We start from the raw sequence: 25,982 nt of genomic DNA on the forward strand, positions 1-25,982 counted from the left end.
GATTATTTCCATAGATTCCATAGTTTTTTAACAAACCGGTTGTTAAGCCAGTTTTTTCTAAAAGCTATCAATTTTCTTCAGATGTCGTTGAATACAGAACCAAAGAGAATTTCGAACTGCGACAGCTGCAGGACCAGACAATGAAAACAAAATGGGACCAAACAATAAAGACAGAAAAATGCGTGCTGTGATGGATTTATGTTCCTTAAACCCGTTTCAAGTCTGCCAGCTAATTTACCAAACACTGAAATAAAATAAAACCACACTGGCTGCCTGGAAAATTGTTAACAATAATGCAAAGTATACTCAATTTGCAGTTAATGGTCTAAAACATTCCTGCAGGTTGGTTCCTTTAAGGGATAGATTGATGAACTCGCTTTTGCATTTTGTATTCTATTTTAGAAGTGTGCTTTCGGCTTGTTGTATTATCAAGGTTGATGCTTGACTAATATATTGTATAACAGTAGATTTGGCGCATCCACAGTCTCATCCCAACTTTTCCCAACTAAGTATGCTTTTAAAATAAGATCATATTTAAAGAGTTGAACATTCTGAACACGTCTGAGCGAGGACCTGTTCTTCACATGCAGCCTAGTTAGTTTCAGTACTTGGTTTGAATTATTTTCTAAAGCTGTTTTACATTCTGGACAATGGTCCTGCTTCTTGCGAGGCAGAGACTGTTCTTTAATGCTTTTTTTTCTCATACTGTATTATTAATTTTTTAAACTGGTTGTGCCGAGAGGTGGAACTAAATTTGATTCAAACCCTTGACATGCTCCTCCTATAATCTGTTTGTCTAAGACCTTTTCCCCATAACCTTGACATTTCCTCACTTGTTAAGTGGTGCTGCATGATCACAAGCTTTGCATGAAAGTTGTGGTGAGCAGATGGCTAAATATTAAGGGAGACTAAACTTTGAATAGATCGCATTAAGATGCAAAAACAGCCTTTTAAAATCAGCAGCGTCTTAACATGAAACCCAGGCGGCTTTGCAAATGTGGCATTGCAAATTTATTATTGTTTTACATTAGGTATTTACATGCACAGTACATGAAATATGGAAAACATCTAATATTCAACAGAACAAGCATATTTTTGCACTGATTAAAAGTAAAAAAGGCTAGTTTCTGCTCCTCTGTGTGTGTGTGTAGTGCACATTGACTTGTTAAAAATACTTTATGCACCACCTTAGGAGAAAGTCAAATCAATGACCCTGGAGCTCTCAAGTCCCTCCAGTTGAGGCCGGCTGGTCAGGATGTTCAGGGTGAGCTAGATGAATTGGGCAGCAGCTCCCCCGATCGATTATGATATGGACCGCCGGGGGAGGCGAAGAAAGAGCAGAGGTAAGTAATGGGCCTAAGGCGAAATGCAAACATCTGCGTGCGTTCGAACCAATTAATTGTGAGGGGTTGTGATGGTTAACGTTCCCACCCTCCACTCCTCCTTCATTAATGCTCCATGCCGTTTCCTCATCTTCATCTTCACTGGTGTTTTGGCCCTTCTATCTACCATCTGTCTTTTTCCTCACCTTTACGCCTGCCATTTTCCTCTGCATCTTTCTATTTTCATCCTTTCTTCTCAACCCCCCCCCCACTTTTCCATACCCTCTCCACCTCTTTACCTCTTTCATTATCCCTTCCTCACTGCTTCGTGCCCTTTTTGTACCATTTCGTCTTGTACGTAATGGAAATATACAGAGAAGATGGTTCACTAATCGTCATCTTGTGTCTTCCTTTGCTTCCTCCTCACACACCTCTCCTACTATCTTTTCTTTTTTTTTCTATTTCTTATCTACATCACCTGCCTGCACTTCACTGCCTCCACCACACACACACACACACACCCACACAATGTTGAATTAATTCCTTCAACGTTCCTGCTCACCGTCGGTGGTCCTTTATCTCTGGGGGTTGTGGAAAGGTGACTGGATAGCTCCCCATCATTAAAACCTCATCATCTGAGATGACACTGTCTGCCATTATTGACTTTCACTTTTTTTTTTTTTGACAAAGGATGTGTCCATAAAATCCAATTGGCAGATGACTATTCAACCACGATTTCATTAAAGCTGAATTTAGCACTTTTATGGACACTATGAGTACAGAATAATACTGACAGAATACTGTAACACGGACAGAATAATATGAATACTTGTTCAAAATGTCAGACCTCTCTGAACAATTTTATTATATATTCTTCATTTTCTAAAATACAAAAACCGACCAGGGCAGACAATAACGTGTTACTGGTTTCCTGGACTGCGTTCAAGACATATATATATATATATATATATATATATACATATATATATATAGAGAGAGAGGGGGAGGCAAAAGAGAAAAAGATGGAAATGTCAAAGTGGATCATTTCAGTGGAAGACAGGGGTCTGTTCGCTCCTGAACAGAGGCATCCCTAAAGGTCACGTCAATAATTCTCCTGTTTCTCCAGCTGGCCATTAATCATTTGGTCGTACGTCTGTCATCATAGGGGGCTAATGAGATCTACATAGATCATTTCTTCCTCTGGCTGGAGGACAACCCTGCTGTTTTTTTTTTTTTTTTTTAAAAAGCGCTCTCATTGATCTTGTGTTCCTCTCAGAGGATCCACGTGTGGCCACAGTCCGTGTTGCTCTGCAGTGTATCTTTTTGGCCCGGAGGATTGAGCCAGATACATGTGATGTGGACGAGTTGATGGAGTATTTGAAATAATGTTGCGTGAATAATATGAGAGCAAGGCTGTCACAATGGATGAACTGGCTCCAGTTTTGTGACCGCAATGACCTTGTATCAAAAAATCAATCAGATATTAGACAGTGCAGTACCACATAATGAACAAATAAAACTCAGAAGCTGCTATTTGATAGTGAATTGAGGACAAACTGAATTACACTCCGAAGTACAATATCTGTCCATATTGGCCATAAAATTGACCTGCTGTTGGCGTGTTAACAGAGATGGCCCCTTAATCACTGTCAATGGAGCAGCTTCGGGATTTAATTTCTGGCCTTCGGGAGGTACAGGATATGAGGCGTGTGGCTCCAAAATGAAATATCCAGTTTTTGATTAAAATGGCAACTTGCTACTTTCTCTGACACTGTGATTGATTGTCCAAACTTAAAACAAGCGACAACACCTTTCAAGTATCAAGAGTTTTCAGATACGAGGCAATTTTTCATAGCATTTACAAGATTTTCTCTAACAAGGTCTGAACTGAATCTTCACCTGATTAACCCCCCCTCCCCCGTGCTCATTAATCATCCCGTCAATCAATAAATCAACAGTTCAGATCAATGAAACTGTAGTTTAACAATGTCAAAAGAGCCATTCATCATGCTTTTGTAAATTCAAAGCGGATGTACATCTGGGACTCTTTTCAAATATCTGACTGCATGACAGATTGCTGGTCAGCGATGACTCAAACATTATAGAAGTGAACATTGAAATCTCTAAGCATACGCCTTACAAATTGCCTGCCAGTCACGGACAATACGTAATGACACGACAAAACTAAAGAATTAGTCGAAGTCAGTGTCACGTTTGTGTTTAATTTTAGTCGAGCTGCATCTCGGTCATGACATCCAACTCACTGTGACTCAAGGTATTCATCCTTTTTCTGCTTTTTATGGTTTGAAAGCCTCAATTCTAAATGGACCAATGAACATTTCTTTGTCATAGATGTGTCAACACGCAGCCTTGATACACCTTTCAGTGACTTCAGTTTTTATTTAACCATCTGAATCAATCGGATGCCAGTTCAAGTCAAGATGATAAAAATACATATCTTTTTGCCTGTAGATGATCAGTTTTTTTCAGAGCTTAGCACAAAGCCAATTAAACTGTCTGTCCAGTGAGGAGGGAGCGTCGCTGGATGGTGTAAATTGGGTTGCAAAACAATGGCACTTCAAAAGAGCAAAGTAGCCTCTGTCAAAAGAAAAAAACAACATCCTATTGTTCAGTTATTCATCTGACCTTAAGAGGGCAACCAGGCGAGAAAAGACCTTGAGCAGGAATGTCACTAAAAACCTGAGGACCACTCTGTCAGAAGACCTGGCAGGGCTCCTGGGCTGTGATGGGAGAGCTCACCAGGGGCAGAGCAGTGCAGTTCGTGCAGCACTTCTGCACGGCAGGGATGTTAAGAAAAAGTGGAGAAAAAAAGCCAAAAAGACACATCTGTACTTCGCAGAAAGACATGAAATAAGTAGAAAGCATGAACCAAAAAGATATTGTTTTCATATTAAACATAAATGAACCACCCAGGCGCTGCGGTATATCTGGCTGAACCTGTCCATATTCAGGTGATGTACTGTGGTCCCCACCAGCTGTGCTGTGCTTTTTCTTGACAGCAGTGCTGTGTTTCAGCTTTGAGCTGATGAGCGAGCAAGCACCTCTGCTGTCATGGCTCAGTGGAACAGTGTACATTGCGTGTGTGTGTGTGTGTGTGTGTGTGTGTGTGTGTGTGTGTGTGTGTGTCTGTGTTAGACATGCATTTGAGCCATGAGTAGGGTTGCTAGTGGATAAAAAAATACGTCACTTTTTTATGCATTTCAGTTAAATCCAATATCCTGCCCCCGTCACTGTGATTACCAAACTGTCACACTCAACTGCCGGCACTGACATTACTGTCAAAAAACAAATTTACTGTACACAAAACATTTACTTGATGATCGTGTGTGTGTGTGTGTGTGTGTGTGTGTGTGTGTGTGTGTGTGTGTGTGTGTGTGTGTGTGTGTGTGCGTGCGCGCGCAATTTTCTCACTGTTCCTAGATTTGTGTCGTGACAAGTAATGCATTTATCTAGTTTCTGACTTCCATGTTTTATTTACCTATTTATATTCAGTCTGTGTGCCTTATAATCATAGATAATGCATCACATATCCAGAATCGTTCAGTTACAGGAGGAACATGCCCTGTGCCCTACGAAAAATAGCATTTCAGATTTTCCATTTCAGCCATCCTCCCAACAAACATCATAATGTAAGTCCATTGTTGTCCTGGTGTAATCTTCACTTTTAAAATAGAGAATGAAAGCTCATTATATCAGTCATGAGAGATCCTCTTTGTGCAGGAGAAGAATCTAATGGTTTTTAGTGTGAGTGTTCCATGCAGGCTCATTGCTTGCTTGCCTTCATAATGCTACAGTAAATTGCAGAAAACTCAGTCACCCTACTGCCACAAAAAATAAACAGAAGAAAAATTCATACAGATGAAACGCTCCCAATCTCTGTTGACTTTTCGCATATATACAGTTTTTGGTTTCACTGGAGTGTATTCCTAATGCAGTGAAACTTCACTAAATGTCCCCAAATACACACACATCTCTCACTCTTCAGCTAATCTCTGGTCCGTTGTGCATATATTGCTCCAATTCTAAGACAGTTTAAAGTTTGTTACATTTCAATTATCATGAAATGTTATCATTCAAAATATAAAATACAGTGTGTTGGTGAAACAACTTAATTCCAATGGTCTAATCTAAAGATTAACCTTGCAATTATCTTTATCCATTTATAGTATTACCATTGTTTCCACTGTCGTATTAAACAAACAGTCAAAGTATGACTTAATTAACAGAATCAATCGTTAAATTACTATGAATTGATAATAAAAATAATTGAACTGTTATGCTGTAGCTGCCCATTTTGCCAATAAAGACAGATCCATTCATTTTTCAAGCTCACTGACTTTTACAGAAATCTTAAAGGAATATAATGGCGGCTTTGCATGTTTCACACCACTAAATACAAACTGCTCACTGTACATCACTGTCCACCATTTTCTAGAGAAAGCAACATCTCTTCAACTCATTTGTGATGGGTGACCCTACACAGGAAACTCAAAATAATGTAATAATAAAATATTAGAGTTTGTAGGGTACATTCACTGTCTGAAAGCACAGATAGTGATGGGCACAGAGAGGGAAACGTACAATAGGGTCTTTCAGGAGTCCAGAAACAGTAATGGACACTGACATCTATTTATAGTGGGAACAGCTAAAGACGGTGAATAGAAAAGCTGAACAAAGAGGGAGAGAGCAGAGCCACTGGCAGTGTTTTTATAACGCTTTCATGTTGTGGAGGACAGATAATCTAATACAAAATGACTTTGTAGTGAAAAAGTCTTTGGCTTTTACTTTCATTACGTTCTAACTTTTTTTAACTAAAGAAAATCAACAACAATGTCGCCAAATTTCCATCCAAATTACTGCGAGTCAAAGAAATTTCCATGAAGGTAAAGGATGAATCTGTGGTCTGAGCTGAAAAATGGGGCTGTTATCGTCCTTTTCTCAGGGGAACCCAGAATTTTAGCAGAGCCCTGAATGTACAAGATGAATGTTTGAGATGCTGACCAGCAATTCAACATCAAAATTTATATTCGGAAAATGTCTTATCCATACAAATCATGTGATTTGTTATAGTTGTTACCGAGGGAGGAAAAAAATAACATACAGACAAGACATATTCGCTTTTAATGTGTTCAGGGTTTGTAGTCGGTCAAGTCAATGTTCTAATCACTATTCGGACCACAACATCTTATGCAGTTGGGATGAGTGAGGAAAACATGTTTTTGAAATTCATCTTCTCCAGCTCTCTGGGCGAGGCCGTAAAGTCACACCCTGATTTATTCCTCTTTCTTAAGACATGTCCAAGAATTATGCCCCATTTTAAGAAATCCCTGAAGGTACTAATTCATATTCTCTATATGATTGGACCATCAATACTGAGGATAAGTGAAGGTCGCTCTGACAGTTTTATGGGTTGGCAGGTTTGCCTGTCTTACCGCTGTTGCTTCACAAAGCTCTGCTGCTCTTCCAGCATTGCTGATTGCATTGTATCGTGACAGACGGCCAGTTCAAAAGATAGCAAATACAATCAAAGCTACATTAGACTGAATGTGACCTCTGCTTGCGTGTTCCGGATAGGTTGCTGATAATACAAAGTAGCTTACCAGACTCCCAGTAGTCTCTCCGCATGAGTTGTATTTATCAAGCTGTCTTGACATAAGTGATATAAACAGTTTTTCGTCATCCAGGTTGCTATAACTGATGACCAAGGTGACCTGTTTGTCACTGATCATAGATCAATAAACAAGCTCTGTGAACATTCAATAAAACCAGGCACTGGCCTCACAATACATTATGCTCTCAGCTGAGAGATCTTTTTACTGCCAAAAACAATAACAATAAAAAAAGATCAAAGGCTTTGCAAAGGGTCTCACATCTATTTTAAATGTTGGAAGCATCCATTGACTGATTCACAGCTTGAAAAACAAAACAGCACATGTCCACTTCATGCCATGTGAAGTATTAGATGAATATTTTATAATTTTCCCAGACCTGCGTTTGATATTAATGAACTTTCAGTCTGAGCCTAGGCTGCTTGCTTGCCAAGATGACATATCTGCCTGCCCACCTGTTCTGAATATTTATAACATGCTTGTGGACAAAGGTTAAAGAGGCACATTTTGATTTTGGCTCACTCGCTCCAGTTTTTCTCCGCGATTGGTAGTCAAGAAATGTTGCTGTCCATGGTGCTGAACTAGTGGTCCACTTGTACTCAAGAGTGGTGCCCTCTCTTTCACTCTCCTTCTCTTTCTCTGTTCTTTCACTCAGCTTTTTGTCCTTCTCATTTTGGTCCTGGAACAGTTAATGTTGTCAGCTACTCATAATGGCTAAAGTGCCAGAGGAGAAAAAAAAGAAAAAAGAGAAGTTTGATTATTATTGTAAGTGCTTGAATGGCTTGTTCTACTGCTGCATGACCCCTCACCTTTCCCGCACTAAGAAGAAGAAGGGATTAGATTGGAGAGAAAGAAAATGTGAAAGTCTTATTGACCTTGACCTGCAAAACAAAGGTTAAGAAAGGCTTATGTAAAGATCTCAAAAAACAGCCTGTGATTAAATGTACTGCTGCCCCCAGTGCTACCGTAGTTGAACCAATGTAGGAGACTTCTTTAATTTCCATCTTTCCCTCTTTCTGCCTTTCTCCCTATAACCACATTTCAAACTAAACGGAAAGCCTCTAGGAGTGTGAGTGTCATGAGTATGGCTGTGCATGGCAAAACAATTGCAGCCTGTCCAATGCATAATAGACGGGTGGAAGTGTAAGCACTGTGTGCCATCCATGAAATCAATGGTCCACTGCTTGGTGGCTGGCTGACTCCTCTCAAAACACACCCAGGCGGGTGCCATAAAGGATGTTTATTAGGCTGACAAGTCGACACTGCAGCTCCTTGTCATGCTCTGATAATAGGGGCCAGGCGCAGACCAGTAGAAGCCTTGCTTCAGCTGGTTAGGAGACAGACAACCCCTTCAGGGGTGCAGATACGAAAGGAGAGGAAATAAGAGAGGAGAAGAAAAGAAAAAAGGAAAAGGGAGGGTGGTGTTTTAGTGCAGCTAGTGGCTGTTTTGTGAGTGGAAGAAAGTAGAGGAAGAAAATAGGGAACGAGAGGGAGGAGGAGCAAGGTAGAGTCGAGTGGAGAAAAAGAGTTTCAGAGAGGGTGGAGACAGGAAGATTGGATTGTGCAATCAGTGGCCCAGAGTGAGGTATTTGATGTCATCCCAGAATATGTAAAAGAGTGTAATATTTTAACGAGGTCCACTACATTGCCAGTTTAAGACACAGATGCATGAAAATAACTGGATACAGAGCTGGTATCCCATTTATTCTGATGTTGATTGTCAAACCCATGCGACTCAAAAACTTATCAGGCTTTGAAGAGAGAACGTTCGTACATTGCAGACTTCCTGTGTCTGTGCCATGGATATATTGTAGTATCTGGATAACGGACTCAAAGATGGCTCCTGGATTTGCTTCCATGTCGGGATGCCCACTGACCATGCACATTAATGTTTCCCCTGCCGGCCCCGCCCATGCTTTTCTGCTTGGCCCATTGACTTTACATTGTGATGAAGTCACGTAAACAAAACAAATTTTATTCATTCATTTTGTTGCATTATTATGAGTGACCACTGGGTGAAATTAGCTGCAAAGCTGAGTGGTGGCACCTTATCCAGCTCTCATCTCAATGCATCCACAGTCTGGGCTGACTTCATGCTGGCTACCTGCTCATAAAGATGGGGTGAAAATAATTTACTGTAGAGCTGAAATGCTTAATGGATTAAGCGATTTTTCAATTGACAGGCAGCTATTTTAATAATCAATTAATTTGTTAAGTCAATTTTCGTGATTTTTCCTGGGCCTTCAGGGAATTGTGACATGGGTTTTCAAAGTGTCATATTGTAGATGATAATTAATTGATCAATCAACAGATTAATCTATAATGAAAATAATTTTTAGTTGCTCCCTAATTTACTGATATGGTTCTTCAAGTCTTTACAAATTGAATTAGTCTGAATGGCTCAAATTCACGTAACCACGGACAGACTGAAAGAATAATTTAGGCCGGGAATTTAACTCCATCCTAGGCCACTCTCATGCAAACCATCAGACTGCTAGTTTTGTAGGCTAACCCTATTTGTTAATGTAACAGGTACCTGACTAGTTAGAAATTTGTATTAATATGTTCAATTATGAATACTATTCAACAATTTTATGTTATTTTAAGGAGAAAGTGGAGTCTACATGTGTACTATATAATCATTGCAGAAATGTGATGTAGGCTATAATTGTCTTATGTCAAGAAGGTAATAAAACATTGGAGGGCTATCTCTCTCTGTCTCTCTCTCTCTCTCATTCCCACTCTGAATGAGGGTAGACAGAAATCACGTGACTGATTTCGAGTGACAAGTCTTCACTTTTCTTCAGCAAAAATGGATATTTATAATTATTGATGACCGATATCAAAGGCAAACCCAATGTAGAACAGGCAACTATGTGGACTCACACTGCCAGACGCAGCACTTCAGCGAGGTAGCCGTCAATACCCGGATGAGGTGATATGAGAGGGCCATCAACACTTTCCTGCTAGTTATATTATTGCAGGTCAAGTTGGCTGTTCATGGTGCAGGACAAAACGTTCCTCAGGCCACCGGGAAATGTCTGGGTTGACCTGATGGGCTGTCCGTCAATGTTGGTAATCATTGTATATGGGAGAAAGTCTTTTGGGGTCAGAGGGGTCACGCTACCTGCAACTCCAACTGTTGCCATTGCAGTTCCTTGGTTTAAGACTTTAAATTACATTTTTTTCATAGTGATGTTCCTGTATATAGTAAAAAAATGCTGTGTTGAACTTTGTCAGCATATTGGGTGAATTGGATACACTGAGATGCATCCAAGACATTTAAAAAGTCTGTTAAAGACACTGTATTCTCTTCTCTTCTCTTCCCTTTTCTTCTCGCCATCGTTCTTCTGTAATGAGCGGCTCTACTCTATTCACTGTGAGCCCAGAACAGATGCAAGCTATAAATCAGCTAATCAATGGCACCAAAGTTAGTCCCTGAACAATATTGTAGGAAAACGGCTTGAATGAGCCTCATTGATTCGTCTTCACAAATCGTTATTTCCCTAAGAAAGGCCGACCTTGAAAGACAACAAGGTCGTTACTTGTCACTCCACACACCGAGGAACATATTGTAATTTAAAAGCGCCCCATGGACAGTTAACCATGATAGAAGTTTTTCGCTCATTGGCTTGTGTTGCATATTTCAATTTTATATAATGTAGAGTCATTCTTTAACAGTACCTCCCCCTGTGACCTCCATAATAATAAAAGAAACCAGGTCAAAGCAAGAAGATGAGGAGATAGGATTAGATGTGGCTTATTTCTTGCTAAGTCATCATAAAATAGTGCAACACACCTCCATTTTTCCACGGGTCAGTCCTTTTGAGTCAGCTCTGCAGAGGGTAGTTCCCAGCACCATTATGTCATCAGGGACAAGAGGACGGAGAGAGAGAAAGCGCCACAAAAGAAGCTATTTTAATTAAAGCTGGCAGATTTACTCGCCTAGCCGAGTTTAAGGCATAGGCGGCCCGGGCCGATTGGGGGGGGGCAAAGTGGTGGTCGTTAAAATGAGTCATGCCAGGCAGGGCTGGAAAAGAGCCCCCCTGAGGGACGGGTGGGGGAATTAAGGTGGGCAGTCTGAGGCTGTTCTATAATGAGGACAAATAGCTGAGAATTTTGTCGTCTGAGAGAAGGTCTGGAGCTGGCCAGGGAAATATGCATAGTGCAATACTTTTAGCTCCTGTGACATTTTGGCTGCACTATGTCATCTTAGTGAGAGGTGGGGGAGGGAGAAGAGATGAGGTAAAAAGTAAGAAAGATGAAAGATAAAAATAAAAGCAACTAAAATGCTCAGGCACGGCAATGGAAAGTTTAGAAAATCTGGAAATTTACTGATATTTACAGTATTTAAATGCTAGAATAGTTGGAAATCATGTGCAGAAAACATCTGTAGTTCAACCTTTTATCGACTTTAAAGAACTCCAAGTGGCTGATCTGCAGCATAATCAGCAGCTTATCGTCTAATACTTCCAACTGTCTTAGACAATAAGCTGTAACACCTTGCTGCGCTCGGTGAACTTCTTCCTCTCAAACAATCAGTGTGGGGCTTATATCTGACAAAAAGTAATGTGATACTCATTACTTGCCTTTTGAATAAAAAAAAGTTGTATCATTTGCAGTCAGTTCCCTCTCAAAATTGGCAATTTCGTCGCTGTGCCAGCGCACTTGTGTGTGAATGATCAGGGCAACGACAGTAATGAATGCATCCGCCAGAAAAAGTAAACTTTTGTAACATTTCTCATTGAAACTGGTAAGAGTGTGAGTCTTCTATTCCCTGAGAGAATGATGACTAATTATGATAAAATGAATTCAATAGCTTTTACATAATTAAATGCAAATTGGATATTTGGATGATTTCAAATTTATCTATCACAAAAAATTTAAATTTCCATGCATATTTAACAGTATTGTATATTTGTTGAGTTGCCTTCCCTCCATATACATTACCAACTGTGCTCAAGTTCTAACAAACAAAATTAGCGGTTTTGTTTTTCTCATAATTGCAGTGGGGTAAATCTTGCTATTATGTAAGACGTTTTAAGGACGTGACCGATCAGAACCTTCTGTGTCTGTATTTGATTTCTGTAACTCACGAGCTTCCTGTTCAGACTTCAGTGTACATGGTGACAAAGATGGGCTATGTGTCACATGATCTGTCTGTGTGTTTATGTGGGTGAGCAGGGCCGTGCTTTGCAGCAAATTTGGCAGCAATCAAACACACAGAGTACATGTGTAAAAATGTGGCGCATGCAGCAGCTGCTGTCTACTCCAGGTACCAGACTTTAATGGTGGTGAGGAGCCAATGGAGGTCTGTGTTCAGGTTCCGGGTGCGGGCAAGTCACTGTGGTTTTGCTGTTTCCAGGGATTTGGATGGTGTGAAAATCAACCAACCATCTTATTCCCCTTTTTATCGTTTTGATTTTTGTCTTTGTCTCACCTCCCACACTCTGCTTCTCTCATTTCCCTCTCTTGTTCTGTCACTCTCTCCCCCCAAGCTGGTGGATGTCCCCAGGAATGAATGACATGATGAATCAAAGGCTGTGAAAATAAGAATACCCCCCAAATCCACACACACACACACACACACACACACACACACACACACACCTCCTCACTCACTCACCAAATGCACTGTCTGCTGCGACAGCAGATGTGACTGGATTCATGTCAGCACTGTCAGATATTCCTTCTCTCTCTCTCTCTGTGTAATGGAATTTATCATTTATAATCACCATCTGTAAATTCTCTTATTTATGTCTTTGTGTCCCTGAGTCATTTAGTGACTCTTTTTTATCTTTCCTAACTAAACAAAGCAAATACAGGGATATGCACCAACAGATTTGCCGGGCACAGTGCCATCTTGAATGCAGCAGAACAATAGATGGCACTTAGTCTGATACATCCTAAAAAAACACCTTCGTAAAATTGTATGCATAGGAAATGGATCTACTGTACATAAACAGTATATATATATATATATACGAATGCAGGAACAGATACAGGTATCATGTAACTTGCGCCTTTAGAGGTATAGAGTCCTTATGCCCTTAAAAAGAAACTAAATCTGAGTCTTCACAATTGATCTTCCTTACTTTGGATTGATTCAGTGGTTTCATCCCACTGATTGAGTTAGATGTGGGGTTTTTCTTAAGTCTCATTTTCAGCAGAATAAACTGGTTGGCTCTATCAGCATTCAAAATGTGAGGTGTCACTTCACTGGACACGTTAGTGAAGCAAGAACTCTTAAAAAGTGTATGTCCTTCCTAAACAATAAGAGTTAGCTTCATTTCAACATTTTGCCTACCCATTTTCTGGTGAGATTTTAGTATTGGGGAAATCAGATCCCCTCAATATGGAGCTCCTTCTGTTGTGCCTTGATATTCTTTGTTTTTCTAATTCGCAGCCTGTTGTTTGCAGTTGTATCATACCTGTATTTATTTCTTGAAAACCTCTGAATTTTGGCACAGAAAGAAGCTAAAATATATCTCACCGACCGAGATGTTGAATTGTTTGTTTGTTCTTGCTTTAATGTAAAATCCAACTTTCATTAAACACCACAGTGTCTATGTCGGTCTCTCTCTCTCTCCGTCCTTGTGAATATTAATTTCTGTTGCGGCTTGTTTATTTTTGTGTGTTTGCTTCTATAGCCATGTTTTTACAGTTGATAAGAGATAAACAAATGTTTAATTCAGACTCAAGTCTGACCTTGTAAACACACTGAGGCAAAAACAAATTTCAGAACAAGTAAATTATCACATTTAATGATTTACGCTGAATATAACCTGGATATGTCAGGTTTTGTGTGGAGCTCTGCAGTATGCCCTCAGGTTAGTTGAAACCATTCAGGAGGATTGATAGAAGCTACGTCTGTGTGTGTGTGTGTGTTTGTGTGTGTGTTTGTGTGCTTTTTGTACATGCCTACAATGCACACAGACACAGATAGTTGAAAGCCATGTTTAATAAACACTTGAACTTGTCCAGACACTGATTGTAAGTCCAAGTGTTGGAACAATATGGCAGCCTAATTAGGATGATGAGAGAAGGTCATAAGACAAGTGCCTTATGCAACAGGAAAGGTTGTGTTCTGTAATTCTAGATCCTACACACACAAACACACACACACACACACACACACACATACCTACACACACACGCACCCACACAAACAAACACAAACTATGCCGGCATCCACTGCCTCTATCAAGAGTCTTTATCTAAGTGCTGGCTCATGTCTCAAGTGTAAAACGAGCGTCTTTCTAGTGTCCTTCAAAACCATTATAAATGCTAATTATCTTAGGAGCAATACATGTTTATGGACAGTATGTGGTTGCACAGCTACAGAACAATATGGATGTTTAGTTTGCAACAGCTAAATAAGTTTAAAATGGATCTTCATGTCCAACATTTTTATTATCATTGTGACAGAGTGTATTGATAAAAAAAAAAACCAGTAAGATTATTTGAATTGAACAGGCATCATTACCACATCTTACCTAACTTTCAATAACACACACAGGAGTTTAGTCACAGAATATTGATACATATAATCAAGTCGGTTAGATTTAATCAATGTTTTTTTCCTGCTGCTGTGTTTTGAATATGTATCATTATGTGCAAAGTTTTACTACAGTGCAGTTTTATTTGATGTGGGTGGGGGTTATTCAGTGGGGAGCGATCATAGGACATACTGTAGCAGATTATGCAAAGTTTTCTCTCGGTATTTTTCACATGTTTAAAATGTCTGCAACCTCTCTTCTTTCTGTTGACAGACTGCAATCCAGAGGACCGACGCTAAACGGATCAACTGTGGTTGTTGCTCTCAAGGTGAGTTGCAACTTCAGATGCAAGCTACAGCATACCTTTGTGCATGTGCATATGTGTGTGTGTGTGTGTGTGTGTGTGTGTGTGTGTGTGTGTGTGTGTGTGTGTGTGTGTGTGTGTGTGTGTGTGCAAAATGCTTTTTTCTTTATGTATGAGTGTATGGAAAAGTGTGAAAAAACATATTCATACGGCACACAATGAAAAGCAACTCTGCATGGTACCTGACGTGACTACAAAACATGAAAAAAAACAATCATGCTCTTTGCTTTTCAATGCACATATTAATGTTTCTTTGATTATAGCCGCTGCATACCTTCTTCCTGCTGGTCTTTAATGTTTCCTAAATCCCTTTTATATTATCACAGCTTGGGTTTTCTGTGTGAAGTGTTGCTAGAATTTATTTTTTTTTTTTTTAGATAAGCCGAGGCCCATTTGTTATCTGTATGTGTCCCTGGATACCCTTTTTAGCCACACATAGCATAGGAGCACATACTTTAGGAGCAATCACTGTGCTGCATATCTCAGTGATCTAGAGACACCATTACTCTTCTTGCAAGGGGTTTACTGTGTAGCGCACTCCAGAGTGTGGGGGGAGTGTGGGGGTGGGGGGGGGGGGGGGGGGGTGAGTGAAATATTAACTTCTAACTTCTGCAGCAGTTTAAGAACCATCTGTATTTAATTTGTGTGCCACCCTCCCATTCGGCAGTCAGCAGGGCACACGGTTCAAGTCAACAATTAGATGCTTTTTTTGTACAGTATGTTCAGTGTCTTGACTTGTTTGTTAACTCTCAGGCTGATTTTGATAAGATACAGTTGACATGGTTTAACCCAAGGTTCTTACAAACATGCATTTTGCTTCTTAAACAGAGAGAAAATGTACAGCCATCTTTTTAGCTGCAGAGATGGCCCGAGGCAGACAAGCCCTCTCAGAGTTGTCAAGAATTAGCAAACCAAGTATAAAGTGACAATTCCACTCCGCTTGATTTGCCTCGCAGCATACTTTTGGGTTCATTTGATTCAAGTGTGTCTATCTCTGAATTTCTCTGTACTATCTATTGTGCAGCAATTCCCTGTAGGACAGGTTGAGAGATCGGTAGATATCTTATTCCAGACATAGAAACCTTTCCTCTCAGCATTGTCAGCATTCTTATCATTACTATTACTCATATCTACATTAATTCAGACTAATTGTTCAGATGAGGAGGCCAAATCATTCCTAGAGTGAAAATCTATAGAAATATAAAGTTAAATAAATAGGTTTTAAAAGTATGAAAATGCATATGCATATGCATGAAAACAGATATCCTGGGTTTGCTAATAATTTCTAAAGATAATTCAAAAGCTTTTTGAAAAGTTTAAAAGAGTAGAGGACTTATAGGCCTTTTAATAACAGTGGATAACAGTGAACAGTAACAGTAAATAACAGTAAATGAAATTGCAGGAGTCAAACCAAGTAATTATGTAATCAAGCTAACAGTTGTACTTATGGATTTAGATTTGAGTTGAACAACCAAACTGTAATAAAAAAAAAAAGTGTAAAAGTGTTTCTTCACAACAGAGACACAACAAAATATATTTATATATACCTGTTTTTCCATTCTTGTTCATATTATGTCAGTGATAATGCATTACAGATATACTCATCTATATACTGTATGTGATCCTTACTTAGATATATTCCTGCTGTTCTGACCCTATAGTGGAGAGGTACTTAGTTTGAGACTCAGCGGTAGGCAGAGGGAAGGAAGGAGGCAGCGCTGCATGTTTGCCTTTCTAATTACTTCTCATAGGAACCCAGCCATTGATTGTTGCAAATGCCCATTGATTTTTAGCAGGGCTCTACTCTATTTGACGTTTGTGCTAAATGCCGGGGGGGGGGAAGGAACAAATGACGTCTGTGTGTCAGTGATGTCTATGACATCACTATGTCTTTTTGCGTTTAAGCATGTGTGTGTGTGTGTGTGCACATGGCGGTGTGTTTGTGCATATTTATGTGTGCATGTATTGAATGAGATCGGGTCTGGGTAGCTGACGAATAGGAAAGTTGCTACATTCCTTTTGGCCCAGGCAGCCAAATCGAGACACATTGATCTGGCTGGGGGAAACACTGTGCTTACTTGCACATAGAGATAGCCAGAGGCTATTGGCAAACTGTTTGTTCTCATTGGATAAAATCACAAGACTTTCCTCCCTGTGGTCTAAACAGATCACTATGTCAGAAGGTCAGAAACAGTGCCACAATTAATCAGCTAGTCGCCTTCAATATTTTTGGTAACAAAATGTAAGGTGATGCCATGGGTCTATACCGACCTCAATTATCTGTTAATGAATTTTGTCCACATTGCATATGTTGAGATGACAGTATGTCAAGTTCAAAAGAGTGAAAAGTTAGCATCAGCATTAAATAACTTGTTTAGGCTGGTTTAACCCAATATGAAGAGACATTGGAATCATTTCCAGACAGGCTCCTAGATAAAAAAGTGAAACTCGACGTGCTTTTTTGCTAGTTACACAAATATGCTTTCTTGTCCGTTATATTTATTTCGGTTCACTTACAGCTGCTTGCATATTTTCAATTTCAGGACAAAATGATCCATATCTTCCTTGAACCTCTTAAAGGTTGAGTGTAAACATAGTGTGGGTAGTTTGGAACAAGTGGATTAATTTGAATAGGCAAGCAGCTGTTCACCCTTTACATTTGATCTCCCGTGTATAACATTGCCTTTAATCTGAAAAAAGAAAAAGAAAATAGCGGGATTCTCATTATGTGAATCACAAATCGTGTTTGATGTGTTTTGACCCTGAGGGCTCCATTAGAGTATGTTCTAAACCAGCTTGACAGTGTTCGGGATATTGGTTCCAGTCACTTGATTTTCCACAGAACGTCTGTGATGTGACAGGTACAGTATTTCCACTGAGGTTCACACCAGGCTCAGCGCTTGCCGGTTAACTCACCATTTGGTTTTGCGCCGTGACCCCGCAGCACATGCTAGCCAATGCTAACTGTGTGGTGGGTATTAAAAACTCAACGGTGTCAATCTTGATCATTTGATATACCCAGCCTGTTGTAGTGAGTCTTAAAATGTGTCCGTTCCCTGTGGATAAACCGGTTCTATGCTGGTTGTCCCATGAAATCTTCTAGTAAAAAAAATATATATATAATTCAGAATTAAAAAAAGATGATTCTGTCCCAGTTGCTCTCACAAGTGTGAATGTGTTAACTCCTCTCCGGAGTGTTGTAGCCTCCTACCTGCTTTACTGTGGTTTTAGGATTTGTTGTCTCAGCAAATGGCCCGCTTTAATGGGAAATTTACCATCGTCATTGTTCCTAACCCTTGGTCCTCTGAGGGGTTTGAATAATGCAACGCTCTGTCCTCAGCTTCCATTTGAATATATCTGTCTGGTCAGCAGGGAGAGAAAGAGACAAAGACGACGAGAGAGAGAGAGAGAGAGAGAGAGAGAGAGAGAGAGAGAGAGAGAAAAAGAGAGAGACAGAAGCACAGAAAGGCCAAATGACAGAAAGTGAAAGAGGGGCAAGAAGAGAGAAAGTTAGTAAGAAAAAGGCAGACTAAGAAAGCGAAAGACATATCAAGAGACACAGAGAGAGAGATGGATAGAAAGATTGATTGTAAGAGAGAGGACCACACAGCGCAGCAGCTATATTAGGCTTTCAGAGGATATCTAATGTGATTTGCTTGGGTAATGAGACAGGCAGCCATTTGTATGTTTCAGTGTTACAGTGCTCGTCATGGTCTTTCTGCGCTGTGTACCTACATCCCCATCCTGATTACCGCGAGGTTTGGAGACGTTTATTTTTAGTTGTCCGGAGCGTATGTAGACATCCAGTGATGGATGGGAACGGTCTTACATTGTGGCAGCAACAATAGTAGCAGGATTGACTGTAGCGTTGGCATAACACTGTCACTACATCACACAGAGAAACACATTCACTTCGCTGGTTTAAAGTTTAGGTCGGGTTCTCTGAGTTTGTTTCTGATAACCTAAGTCAGCAAATGACTGCAGAAAGAAAAAAACATAAAACTGTAGGATATGTTTAGTCAAACGAACATGATGACAGAGTTAAAATGCATATGTGTGTTACATCGTGTTACATCAGGAAACCTTTGAATATAGAATCAGAAACAGAAACACTTACTTAATGCAGCATTTACAGTTTATTATTGTATTACAGGTGTCTAGGTGACATGTGAAGTAGGAGCAAAAACTCAACAATAATATTCATGATTTTAAAAGTTGTGTTTATACATGAAGCTTACATTATTATTATTATTATTATTATTATTATGTAAATTAAAAATGTAATCTCCGTTCAACAAATAAACAGTCTACTGCATAGTTTTAAAATGTCCTTATTTTGTGCCATGATGGGAACTTAACACATTGCCTCTAGCCGTTAGCAGTTGACTAGTTTAGCACGGTGATACGGCAGGAGACGAATTACGAAAAAGCTTTCTCCATGCTTTTACTTTAAGCTGCGACCTGAAAAGAGTTGTAATGCTTGGTAACTAATTGAGGGGTAATAGTGACCAGCATTTACATTTTTTCATATATACTGTATATTGTGATTTAATTATTTTGTTGAGATTGTCGGCTTGACCACAGAGCCACTGTGGTTACTGGGACTCAGAAAGTTGTGTGGTCAGTGGGACGGAGATATAGGGATCAGCACAGTATATTGATAGTATTCAGATAAATTAATAATTGAACGTTCAAGAGAGTACATTTGGAACCATGAGCTCTCTACTGCATGTTGGGCTGCTGGCTTTTTACACTCAGTTGCAAAATATTCCTGCTATGAACATTGAATGAATCTGAAATTCCCCCCAGGGGCCTGATGAGTGGCTGGCCGACATCAGTTTTAATCCATGCTGACAGCCGATACATTATTTTATCTTTGTGTCCACTTCTAGTTTGTAAAAAAAAAAAAAAAAAAAAAGCATCTTTGGGTTCTTTTGTTGCCTCTGAAGGTTATAAATGTGTCTCTAAAAGTAAATCCAGCACACCTCACACAGAGATGGCCAGGCGTATGTTTAACATCCTGTAACTGCTTCAGCCCTGGCCCGCCTCAGCCATTTTATTCAGTTTTGCAAAATAGATTTAAAAAAAAAAAAAGACTCAAAAAGTATTTCTCAGTTGAGCAGTTTGAAGAGCACAAAATATGATTTAAGCTTCTTTCTGGAGGGCGGAACAACAATGCAGCTCTGGTCGGATTAACTTTACCCATAAATCTAGTTAAAAGTGGAGACCTTACTGTTACTCCCATGCTGCCGTCTACTCTGACTCTCCATCTTCATACCTTAGTTAAAGAACTCCCTCATGTCCCTATGAGAACAGGTACTGTATTTCATCAGCTCTAATTTCACAGCTGCTTTCACACTCTTTAATTCCTCTATCTCCATTTCAAACTAATGACATAAAGATCTTTCTCTCTGGGAAGCAGCATCAGTTGAGGTCTCTCTTTTCCTTTCGTTCACACTTACTTTCTTCTCTGCCTTTCTTCCCCCCTTTTTTTCCCCTCTAAGAAGACAAAGTCGAATGGCCCACTAGCATTTAATTGCTGTGGTTTTTATGTGGTCTGCTGAGAAGTAATAGCCACTCAGCACTTCTGTCCACAAGATAGATGCTACCGATGCTTGTCTGGGAGTTGGTTGCAGCGTGGGAGCACACCCAGTGGCTCAAGGAAGTGCAGGTGAAGTAATAAAAGAAAATGGTTTGCTCGGGGGGGAAAAAAAAAAATCACACAATGGATTTCATTTCCTTATTGGGAACAAGTCACTCGGGGTCACGCTCACAAGCACATGCACATGCACACACGCAGATACACACAACAACACACACACAAACAGGGGTCAGAGAGGAGCAACAACTTGTTAGCAGCAACCATTCGCTGTGACCGGTCCAGTAATGCAATCCACTCTTGCTGTTGGACAGGCGGTTGCAGTGTGACTCTGACAGACTGAGAAATGGAAACAGCAGGAAATCAAAAGGATTGCTTGGATCCTTCCCTGCTCTGCTGTCACCGACTGAACACAAACCCATTATTTTCTTATGCCCTAAAACATTCAAATGACACGTCCTTCTCCATCTCTGCTTTAATACAGCACATCACACTTCCAAACACCAGAGCGATAACACTGTGTTAATTTTTGACGCTTTGGATAAACTTGAAATCATTATATTACATACAGTAATGCTTCTCTGGAATCTTTGACATATTAAGCAATCCTACAGTATCTGCAGCATTTATAATACCATTTGTGTTTATGTGTATAAGTTTGCATGCAACAACAACAACAATATCAAATCAATCACACGCAACGTATTACAGGTCAGTTTAGCTTGTACTGAATAACAGGATTTTTGTTATGAAATAAACCACATCAGTCATAGTGTAAAACCCAGCTGAAGAGCAACAGAATGAACTCCTCTTTTCCCTGGACACATTTGAACCGCTAGTGATTCCTTGTTGACTTGAACCTGTAATGTTCATTTCTCACAGAATACATCACTTTACTCCAGGTTTCTTGGGTTGTAGAATGAAGTTGCCTTTTAGCGCACACAGAGCCCACTGCACTCATCCTGAACTGCAAGAGGAGCCTTGTTTGTAATATAGAGTTGCAGGAATTGTACATTTCAGCAATACACAGCCTTAACAAAACTTTAGCTACACTACACAGTGAAAACATCATCGACGTTCTGAGAGGAAATTAAGTATGGATCACAGTAAGTTATGTGATTACCTTGGAAGTGAACCATGTCAGAAGTTCACTGAAGAGTTTAATTGCTATTCATGTGATTGGATTTTGTTAGTCTCACCACATGATAGAAATTCAAAATCTGAGTCCATGAAAAAAGCAATTACTTGCTTTACTGCTTAACTGTTAAGAGGGTCTCATTATCTAGTTAAAACCATTCACAATTTTAATTCAAAGGAAGCTTTAATTTGCTGTATTTACTGTCACACTGTGTATTTTGTTCCTCCTCTATGAATTAGAGCAACTGAAAGACAGACTTGCTATTTCTGACATTTGTGACAGATGCATTACTCATATCTGTGTTTGCGTAAACAAATAGCTAATATGATGCCGTCTGAAGGTTTGACTGAGAACACGTTATAAACAACCGCTCGAAACAGTAAACGTAGTATTCCCCCTACACATGGAATGACATAGTAAATCGCAATCAACAGAAATCAGATGTTTGTCATGCTAAATGTGATGTTAGCCATTTACAAGGAAATAACCCTGACCCTAACATAAAATTAGCTTTTTTTGGAGGCGTTTCGTCTGTGACACCCGTAGCCTGACTGTTTAGGTCGAAGGGATTCAGGTAAACCATTAAATTATTGTTTCTAATTAATGTGGCCCGGACACCGTTAATGCATCGCCAGTCACCACTGTCATCATCATATGGGAGGAAGAAGAAAACTCATTACAGTTGTGTCATTTCACGAGTCTTCCAACTCGCGCTGTTACAGAAACTGCTGTTAATTTGTCTCACAATCAAACTTTTGTTGTTCACTAATGACAAAGCTTGGGTTTTGCAGTTCCCAGAACCAAGTTACGGCTTCGCTCAAAGTAAGATCTAGGTGGCATGGATGCTTTCAGTGAAGATACACACAGAAATGCATAGATATACTTAAAGGCCTAGTTATAGGTCTGTGTAACTGGGGGACTCCTGCGGGTCTCGTGGGTCTCGACATAGATATACTTTTTGCTTCTTTGTTGTCGCCCATAGCCTCACTGACATACAGGTGTTTACTGCAGGCAAAAGGGATGAAATTAAATGAATCACATTAAAGATGCAAATACTGCTGTGTAATCTGTTTGCATTGTTTCTAAACTGCCCACACTAGCAAGTCAGGGCATCACTCTCGCTTAGCTTATTACATCCAAACCCAGACTGGCCTTATATAAACTGCAGGCTATAGCACTGCTAGTGGCTTGCATTGACAATTACTCTTGTTCAAATCTCTGGCGAGGTAGAGGTTTTATGTTACTGTCGGATAGACTGCAGAAAAAATGTTTTGTCAGCAAGAGGATGTTATTCTTGTTTCATTTAATACTTCTGACTTAAATGGAGAGCTATTTTACACATCTTGGCTGTGCTTCATTCACAAAATGTTGTAGTTTCCCAGTTTTTACTCGATGCAAGTAACAACTTCCTTTCATTTTACATTATCCACAATCAGATTTCAGCTTTCCATTCATTGTCCTATCCCATGTTCAAGCCAGTCACTTATCAGCTAGCTGGCGGTTGTTGCATGCGTGGCTTTGCTCAGACCAACCGACTTCAGCCCCATGTGAAAAACGCAGCCTGAGAATATGATACGATCAAATACATGCGAGCGCACATTACTGGTGGATTAAATTGTGACAAGAACGCCTTTTTTATGCGTAGTGTTGAAACTCATGGATCTGTTACTCAAACTGGACGTCCTGGATTGCATTTCATGTCTCACCGGTACCTGAAACAACACACCCCATCAGTTGTTTCAACACAGGGCTGTTTTCAATCTGAACGTCTGCTGCCTGGCTTCCAACTCCTGCCTCTATGTCTATCACATTTGTCATCATTACCAGCATTAATAATCTATGGGTTTATTTTTTCTTACGAAGGGGTTCTTCTAATATTGGACTTTAGCCGTCAGTCATGTTCAGTACAATGTTAAATCAATGAAACCCTGTATTCATAAACTTTCTGACTGAACAATTCACTCAAATTCATAAGTTTAATTAAAAAAAACAAAATAAAAACCGAACCTCATGAAATCTGATGCTCACAACTTGCAAATGTGCTCTGTAATTCACACTGCAGGATGTTCAGACAGTACTGTTGCTATGGTCAAGGGAAACATTTAGGCATCCAAACCCCTCAGCTGGGGCTACTTAGCTACTTAGTTTAGGTTACCGTAGTGATTTGGGGAAGAGGCAGCCATTTGTCCTAGTTGAGCAGGCAGAGCAGAAGCGATCGTACATGGAAAACAGCCCCTGGTGAAAATGACTTTCCATTACTTGTGACCCCATCTGTAAATACGGTTCCCTGCTGATAGGACAATTTGCTGCCTTACATATCCACTGTACCATTATTTTTTTGTTGCAAGATAATGGGGGCATATAATGTAACCGCACAATGTAGAAATACCTCCCCTAAAAATAGGATAATGTATTCGTCTTTTTCCTAGATGTTTGGATGATGGATGATATTCAGGGGGAGCCGTGTGCTTCCGTGGGCTCCGTCTCAGGATCCTCACATATGAAACACTGCAAACAGTAGTGTTCTTGTCATATTTGTCATGTTTTTTTTCCTGTGTTTTTTTGTATTCTTCTCTGGGTAATGGCAGCGCATTTCTGTGTAGTCAGCATCATAGAAGATGTATTGATCATATCATTAGAATGCAGTGAATAGGAGAGCATGTTAAAATTGATTGCTGCTGGGATGCTTCTGAAAGAGACTTGTTTCATTGCGTAACTCTCAAATCAATAGTCTCAGAATAACAAATGATCTCTTATCACATTATGCGCTCATAGCTATCTGTCATAGTGTGTTCGTGCGTGTGTGTGTGCCCGTGCCCGCGTGTGTGCGCGGGGGTGTATGTGTGGTGGCTTGTTCATTTAGCAGAGCACTGAAGCAGAATTTAGTGTCATAACAAAGCAAAAGTATCAATGCAGAAGCACTCTTGATCTCTGTTCTCTGTATTTCGAATATCGTTGAAGCAAGATGACAGCACAGAAATAGGCATCTCGGGAGAGTGAGCGAGGGAGGAAGGGATAAAGAAACACAAGACAGAAGAGAAGCGAGTCCACATTTTTCATCTGTTTTTTAGAAGATAACATTTGGATTTTTTTGAGTCTGAGTTCACCGCTAAATCGTTAGGTCAGTTTTCATGCACAGAGATGTCTAGCTAACTGGGCCAGGCTGTTAGACATCACATCCTGAGTAGGAAAAAACGTCTCAACATAGTTGTAAGCCCATGAGTTACACTGCATAGACTGTGTGATAAAGTGTGCTGTTCTTTAACTAGTGGCTCAACTCAAAATACAGAGAGATTGTTGTGGTGAACTTGAACTGCAGCATTTAAAACTACATCACTAAATGTTGTGGTCCAGTTAATGATACAACCATATTAAGTGCACGGCGTTGCTGCTCTACTGTATGACAGCATTGTTTGCCAAATTAAAACATTAATGAACGTATACACATTTTATTAACATACTCTTTATGTTGTATGGAGATTCACTGTAACATCACTACACTCCTTACATTCCAAGCATACAGTGCACTGTGACAGCACAGAGAGAACACACACCCATGGCCTCACACCAGTGTTTTAAACATTTCCTATAGAAAGCCTTATTGGCTGAAAAATAAGAATCTGTATTCAAGCAGATGACTGTTAAAAGTATGAAAAGGTTCCTGGGAATCAATGAAACATGCAAAGTTGATTCACTGGTTTTGCTTGAATAACTGAGGTAATAGAAAAACTTTTATCAAAGCCCCCTCTCACTTTCCAAACGCAGCTTTGCTCATCGGCAAGCAGAGCCATGTCCCAAGATTATTGGAAAGTCTGCTACTCAGACTAATATAGTTTATATGCAGCGCTCATACAGTCGAACATGCATCTTTCTTTCTTTGGCACCTTACAATCAATTTAGGGATTGACTTTGTAACAATGTGGAATGGTTTTACAGAACTAATTCCCCAGGAAATAAAAGCTCAAAACCAGAAAAAATATAAGTCACAACATGAAAATATGTTACTGTGTTAAGACCTTGAAACTTAATTAAGAGTAGTTGTAAACAATTACATCATACAACAGCACAGATTGGACCATTTTTTATTCACACATCTTACACTGTCATTGAATATTTTGTGAGTAGTCGAGCTTCCGGTATCCCATCCTCTTTCATTGTTTCACAACTTACACACCAAAATGCTTTAATGATGTTTTCATCTTGTTTCTCAATGTAAAATTTTCATTTTTGGAGAAATATTCGAGAAATGTCACATAACTGTTGAGACGTAAACCCTGGTGTTTTGGGTCAAAACCTGAATGGCAACATGAAACCAAAATTATTTCTGGGAATGATTTTGTGATCTGACATGAAGGCCTTTATTCAAGGTTTTTACTTTGAAGCTCCTCATTTTAGATTCTGAGGCTGAAATACAAACAGAAGAATCAGTG

The 25,982-nt window shown here is 39.7% G+C and overlaps 1 protein-coding gene across 1 annotated transcript in view; it reads left to right on the forward strand.

The window, feature by feature from the left end:
* The window catches only part of tnr (tenascin R (restrictin, janusin)), a 172,304-nt gene that overhangs the window by 38,398 nt on the left and 107,924 nt on the right, over positions 1-25,982 (forward strand). The window contains exon 2 of the mRNA XM_087173735.1: positions 14,725-14,779. The gene's annotated coding sequence lies outside the window, so the exon portion shown is untranslated. The remainder of the gene's footprint in view (positions 1-14,724; positions 14,780-25,982) is intronic.

This window comes from Seriola lalandi, unplaced genomic scaffold, assembly GCF_002814215.2.
Source record: "Seriola lalandi dorsalis isolate HSWRI2012SDOR001 ecotype SW California unplaced genomic scaffold, Sedor1 jcf7180002054277, whole genome shotgun sequence".
In the NCBI taxonomy this organism is placed as follows: domain Eukaryota; kingdom Metazoa; phylum Chordata; class Actinopteri; order Carangiformes; family Carangidae; genus Seriola; species Seriola lalandi.